Source organism: Cervus canadensis, chromosome 33 (assembly GCF_019320065.1).
Source record: "Cervus canadensis isolate Bull #8, Minnesota chromosome 33, ASM1932006v1, whole genome shotgun sequence".
Classification (NCBI taxonomy): domain Eukaryota; kingdom Metazoa; phylum Chordata; class Mammalia; order Artiodactyla; family Cervidae; genus Cervus; species Cervus canadensis.
Genome location: NC_057418.1, coordinates 33,302,663 through 33,309,454, shown reverse-complemented (window position 1 = coordinate 33,309,454; position 6,792 = coordinate 33,302,663). Strand labels below are relative to the sequence as shown.

General features: G+C 52.0%; 1 long non-coding RNA gene across 4 annotated transcripts; it reads right to left on the bottom strand.

The window, feature by feature from the left end:
* Window positions 1–1,133: 1,133 nt before the first annotated feature.
* On the bottom strand, window positions 1,134–5,636 carry LOC122434156. Of its 4 annotated transcripts, none has more exons than XR_006267275.1 (4): window positions 5,460–5,636; window positions 5,313–5,365; window positions 5,091–5,231; window positions 1,134–3,645 (listed from the first exon to the last, which is right to left on the bottom strand). It is a non-coding gene; the product is annotated as an uncharacterized LOC122434156 (long non-coding RNA). The 4 variants fall into 4 exon arrangements; XR_006267277.1 differs by having other exon boundaries at window positions 1,134–3,383; XR_006267276.1 differs by having other exon boundaries at window positions 1,134–3,270.
* Between the last annotated feature and the right edge of the window lie 1,156 nt (window positions 5,637–6,792).

Sequence of the window (6,792 nt, the reverse complement as noted above, 5' to 3'; positions counted from 1 at the left end):
AGAATAGAGGGCCTGCTTCCGCCTCTCCTGACCTGGAAAGTGCCCCCAAAGCAGCCATTTCCGATATGCTAAGACGTGTCAGAGAAAAGAGGCTGGAGAATCCAGGGACCCCGCGGAGGGGGATGGGTAGAAGGGGCAGAGAGGATGGTGCTGCTCGGGGTGTGCCCGCCCGGAGCCGGGAAGGATTAGAGGGGCGAGGAGGGAGCCCGCGGGGCAGGAGCGCGCGGCTCCGGGGAGACAAAGCCTCTTTGCGCGCCTGCCACGGCGAGCCCGCTCCAGCGGAGAGGGGCTGTGGGAAAGTGTCGGAGCCCCGGGCCTTTGAGCCGCGGTGAAAGAGGCCTTGGCGGGGGGCCGCGGGCTGGCACGGAGGCGCTCTCCCAGGCCCCGGAGCACAACCTTGGGCCAGGGCCCACTTCCCCCCGAGGAGAAGAGCCTGAGCAGCCTCTGGGGGGGAGGTGGGGGACGAGCTCCCCCGCCCCCTGCAGGGTGGCCCAGAGCCCTGGGGAGGTAACTGTGGCCCCCCCCTTATTCACTAGCCTGGGAGCACAGGATAGGGTCCCAGAGTCCGGTATCCAAGGGACTTGAGGTCCAGGTCGAGCCCTATGACCCCACTTCACAAAAGGGGAAACGGAGGCCCAGGGGCTTCCGTTTTGTGGCCAGAGCTCTTGGCAGAGGAGCTGAAACGCTGGTCCCCGAGGTCCCTGCTCAGGGCAGGCCCCACGTGCTGCCTGGAAGGGGGAGGACAGAAAAGGGATGGAAGGCAGGCTGTGACCCCCATCAGGGTGTGTCCCAGCCTGAGCCCCGCCGGAGTCCTGGGCATGCTGGCATCTGGGGCAGGTGGAGGGGGAACCAGGGCGGGATGCGAAGTGCCAGCATCAGAGGGGGCTGTGGAGACCTCCTCCACCTCTGCGCTCTGACCTTTGCACAAACTGTTCTTCACAGCTTTCCCGGCTTCTCGGAGGTTTGATTGTATCCCATGGACGCAGAACGGGAGGGTTGCCAGGGACGTGGGAGTTTCTGTGGGCCAACTTCCCACCCGGCATGGGAACCCACTCTGGGCCGGCCCTCGGCCTCGCTGAACCCCTCCCCCACTTTTAGAACTGAATTATAATGAACATGCAACAGCATATTAGTTTCAGGTATACAACTCAGTGATTTGACACTTTTCTACATTATGAGGTGATCAGCACAGGAAGACCAGTTACCATCCATCACCACACACGTTGTTACAGTATCAGTGACTCCATTCCTTGTGCAGTACTTTACATCTTGTGACTGATTTCCCTTAGAGCTGGGAGTCTGTCCCTCTAAAGAGCCTTCATCTATTTAATCCATCCCTTCCTCTGTAACTGTGAGTCTTCCCGTTTTGTTTTCTTTTTCAGATTCCACATACAGGTGAAATTACATGGCATTTGTTTCCCTCTGACTTATTTCGCTTAGTATAATGCTCTCCAGACCCATCTCTGTTGCCGCAAATGACAAGGTGTCATTCTTTTTTATAGCCGAGGAATACTCTGTTGTGTATGTAAACCGCAACATCTTTATCCATCCGTGATCCGTGGACACCTGGGTTGCGTCCAAATCTTGGCTATGCTTGAAGGTTCCGAAGAGAAGGGAGCAGACAGCCCCTAGGCAGGCAGGACTGCGGGTGTGGACCCACACCTTCGTCTGCAGGGCAGGATCTTGTTTTCTCCCACCAGCCGTGCAGAGTAGGCCTGGTGTCCTCCACACGCTTCTGGCAGCCCTGCTGAGGTTGGGGGCTGGGGGAGATTGTGGTTCTCAGGAAACTGGAAGTGTTGGCCCAACCACTGACTGTGCGCCGGGTCTCTGAGACCAGGAGGGCCTGGAAGGTCCCTGGAGAAGCGCGTGATGTAGGGACGTGGAGACGCAGAGAAGGTGATACAACGTGGCCAGGAGGAGGGCTGGGAGACGTGTGTGTGTTTGTGTACAAATGGAGGACACACGTTTTTGCAGGGCAGCGGCGCGGAGCAGACATTTTCACAAATAAAGTGCTGAAGAAACACGTTGGTGCCACAGAGTCTGTGCTCACTGTGGCTGCAAATAAACGCTGTCTGGATTCCTGTAGTAACACCCCAAATCACTTCCCAGGTGTGAAGTGTGGGGAGATGAGGTTTAGCCTCGGTCTTTTCAGCCAGAAGCAAACAGGCGTCTCCCTGAGTAGCATCTCTCTCTGTTCAGGGATGTGAGTCCCACATCGCACTGAAAACCAAACTGCATCCCAGGAACACAGGACTGACGGGCATGCTCCGGATGGTCACCTGCTCTGAGGTGGATGTGTCTGGGATTTCAGTGCACAGATTTGTACGCAAATTATTTGTTCTGTGTTTACATCCACGCTTATATGCTCTGGAGGTCTTCCATTGAAAGATTAAGTCTCAGGCACAGTTTTAAGTGACTGTCACAAGATACCTCGTTTAATCCTCTCAGTACCCTCAGAAGTAGTCTTTCAAATGTGGAAACAGGCTCAGAAGGTTGTCTTGGAAGGTCAACACCATCTAGAGGGAGGTGGTGACCTGCAAGTTAAACCGTGGCCTTGGCTCAGTTGGTAAAGAATCCACTGCAATGCAGGAGACCCAGGTTCGATCCCTGGGTTGGGAAGACTCTCCTGGAGAAGGGAATGGTAACGCACTCCAGCATTCTTGCCTGGGAAACCCCACGGACAGAGGAGCCTGGAGGGCTACCGTCCATGGGGTCACAAAGAGTCAGACACGACTGAGCGACTAACACACTTTGACCTGAATCGAAGTTGAATTCCAACTTGCTGTGTTGGCAACTCTCTCCCACCCCTCTCCCCTCCCTGGACATAATTTTACTGGTTAGATTGGAATTGGATCTCCTTTTCAAGCCAGTCTAGACTGTTGGTACACGCACCCAGGACACCTTATTTTTTTTCACCACAGCCCAGCAGTGTCGCAAAGCCCCTGAGATCCTGTCCTGCTTGTTAGGATTCAGATTTTACGTCCTTTGGGGAAAAGTGCAATATTTGATCTTCCGAGAGAGCAGTGGGTATGACTCTCCCGTGTTCACAGGCGTTATTCCGTTGAGGCCCACGACACCCCCTGGAGTAGGGGGAGCCTCACGGGGGCCCCTCTCACTGGGGGACAGGAGGCCCTCTCTGGACCGTAACCGCTTTGTAGGTTCTGATAGATTTTCCAGAGAAAGACGTTATTCAGCCGGGACTCTGACCTCTTGTGAGGCGCTGTGGTATTTGTCATCTATGTGGCCTTTGCTTGGCGGTGACGTTATTAGCTAGCAGGGCAAGACCAGAAGGCTCTATTACCTCTCAATAAAGCGTTTTCATCAATTTCGATGTGTGGGTCATTTTTGTTGTGAAGGGGAAAATCACTTCAGCAGGTTTATTCCTTGCTCAGCAAACAAAGATCCACCAAATATATTACATTTAAGGCAGAGATGGTCACAGTTCAGGAATACTTTGCAGTCGAGCTCCTTCTAAACTGAAAACATTCTTTCAATACGGAGGATTCCTATGAGAACTGTAAAAATCCTGCCCACATAGTTCCCTGTCTTGAATGGAGCCTACTGAAGGGTTATTAAAATTTTACCTTTTTGTCAATAAAGTTCTTCATGGGACGTTTTTCTTGCTGCATTTTAATGTAGTGTTCACTGCCCAGATGTACGAGGGAGGAGACAAAAAGGCCATTTAAAGCCCTGGCTCTAGAATAGCCCTATTATACATTTAATTGAATCAAGTGACACTCAGGGGCTGTGCTGTGTGTGGACATAGTTTCAGCTGTAGGTGGCTGTCACCAACCCACACAGCCTTAAACCTGGGGCCGGGGACACAATGTTGATTCAGAACCTCACTTCAGCGAGGGTGTTTACTAAGGAAAATCACACACGCCATGTTTCATAACAGCTGATCCTAATTCTCTAAATTTTGAACAGTTCACGAGAAACTTCCCTTTTTGTATTAATATGTGACTCCATTTTTAAAAACAGTTTCAAATGTAAAGATGACACTACATTGAATATTTGGAAGTGTTTTCTTGAGCAGTGAGACTTTTTAAGCTTTCCTCCCACCCCCCACCCCCCACCTCCATAATACTTGAAGCAAAAACGACAGGTTTTTCCTGTTGGTTTTGTATCTGATTGATTGAAACCGTATTTTTCTAAGGTATACCTATTATTCGTTCTCTAGACTAAGGACAATTTAGTTAGCTTCCCGACTAGGGTTGAAGCTTTCATATTATTCTTAAAAGCCCTGAAGAGCCCTCCTGCACCGCGGAAAACAGCAAGAGTGGCCCGGCTTGAACGCAGGGCCGTGGAGACCCCACTCACAGACCAGCGACTTTGACCCTCGCCTTTGGGAAGAGAGGAATCAACGTTCCAGCAGAGACCTTGGTTTGGAACATTGGCTCCCAGACCTCGGGTACCGGGGGCACTTGTTCAAACAGGGACGCTGGACATCACCCTGGAGCGTCCATTCAGCAGGTCTGCCCAGGGCCCGAGGAGCTGGACTCCTCCAGTCTCCCGGCGAGGCTGCCGTTGCTGGACCAGGGAGCCCGCTCTGAGACCTCCATGCTAGGGCGATGGGGGCGACTCTGGGGGTCAGCGGGGTTGGGACACTCAGGCTGCTTCCGTTCAGCTGCCTGGAGGCCGTGAGTTTAAACAGACACCTGGGTTTATCTGTGGTTGGTGTTCCCCACAGGGGACACCCCTCTGACGGGAGGTGCTCCCAGTGACCTGTCTGGCTCCCCTGACGTGGACCGGGGGTGCAGGGAACTGGGGGTTTGGTCTCGGAAGCCTTTGGACATCCAAGAGGAGCATCCCGTGCGCATTCAGGGAGGTCGGGACTAAACTGGGGAACTGGGGGCTTACAGACGGCATCCGGGGCCGGCTGGAGGCGATGGAGGCCGGACCCTGGACCTAGGCCAGTCAGAGGTCAGGAAGGGGCGCGGCGGGCCCGAGCACCCACCAGCCCCCCATCCTCTAAGGGAACTAGCTCCATCTCCCTGGCCCCTGTCACCAGGCGGGGACTCAGCACACACCCTCTTTTCCTGCTCTTTATGGGGGCGCAGCCATCTCTTACTGGGGGGAACTGGGTTTACCTTTGAACGTAGCCATGCCAAAGCCCATGTCCGCTGGCACATCCACGGGATCGGAACACCCGAAGTTGCCCTGAAATCACCATGGAAACGCTGCGGGCCGCCTGCAATTACCTGAGTGGAGGGTGCGGCCCCTGCAACAGACTATGAAGGCACCATGAGGGGCTACTTTTCAACACTTTCTACATAAAAAAGAAAAGGACGTAATACATTTTTTAGACTTACCAAGCACAGGAATAGAACAAATCCTTTCAGTCAGACTGAAACTTACAGGAATTCTGCAAAGGAAAAACAAAGTATCCAAATACCTTAAAAATATTTCCCACCAGAGGAGGCAAAAATCAACCCCGAAACAGAGAAAGGCTAACGAACCGATGTGCAAAGAGCTCCTTCCGCCACACGTCTGTCTACATCCTTCACCGTGATGGGAGAGCCGGCTCATGGCCAGAGAACTTGTCCGGAGACGCACACTGCACCAGAGGTGAGATCCAAGCAGACAGCTTCATGCGGGCAGAAGTAATGGAGTCCTTCCTTCCCGAGGAGCCCACGCCCGAGCTGACTCACGGTGGTTACGGCGCCTGTGTTCCCCTTTAACATCAGCGTCTGCGCAAACTGTTGCTATTGGTGGGGTTTCCCAGAAGCAAAGCGGGAGTCAGCGGGGTCGGGACATCCTGCTGGTGCTCTGGATCTCTGATCAGCTTCCACGTGCTCACACTTTAAAGCCAGCAAAAGACTCAAAGATGATGGGAGATAAATCAGATTCCACACCAATATACATTTTCCTGCAGGAAAGTGTTCTTGATTAAGCCAAGTACTACTATTTTTCCCCCCCACTGCAGAGCAGAGAGGATGCTTACAGTATCTTTTGAATTGTTCTTGTTATTAAGTCGCTAAGTCATTTTCAACTCTTTGTGACCCCATGAAGTGCAGCACACCAGGCTTCCCTGTCCTTCACTATCTCTCAGAGTTTGGTCAAACTCATGTGCATTGAGTCGGTGATGCCGTCCAACCATCTCTGCTGCCCTCTTCTTCTCTTTCCCTCAATCTTTCCCAGCATCAGGGTCTTTTCCACTGAGTCAGTTCTTCACATCAGTTGGCCAAAATATTGAAGCTTCAGTTTCAGCATCAGTCCTTCCAATGAATATTTGGGGTTGATTTCCTTTAGGATGGACTGGTTTCATCTCCTTGCAGTCCAAGGGACTCTCAGGAGTCTTCTCCAGCACCACAATTCGAAAGCATCAGTTCTTTGATGCTCAGCCTTCTTTATGGTCCAACTCCCACATCCATACATGACTACTGGAAAAACCATAGCTTTGACTATTCAGACCTTTGTTGGCAAAGTGATGTTTCTGCTTTTTAACACACTGTCTAGTTTTGTCATAGCTTTCCTTCCAAGGAGCAAGCATCTTTTAATTCCATGGCCACACTCACCATCAGCAGTGATTTTGGAGCCCAAGAAAATAAAGTCTGTCACTGCTTCCACATTCTCCCCATCTATTTGCCATGAAGTGATGGGACCAGATGCATTAAGACACCCTGATTACAAATAAGCCTAGTAGAGTGGTTGGCAGTTCCCACTTCAAAATGGACTTTCCTCCTCTGCTCATTATCAGGGCTAAGAAATGCTGGGTCCAGTGCACAGAGTAACTGGGTATTTAACTCACTTCCAATGTCTTATTATTGGAATAAACAAAATATCTCTTAT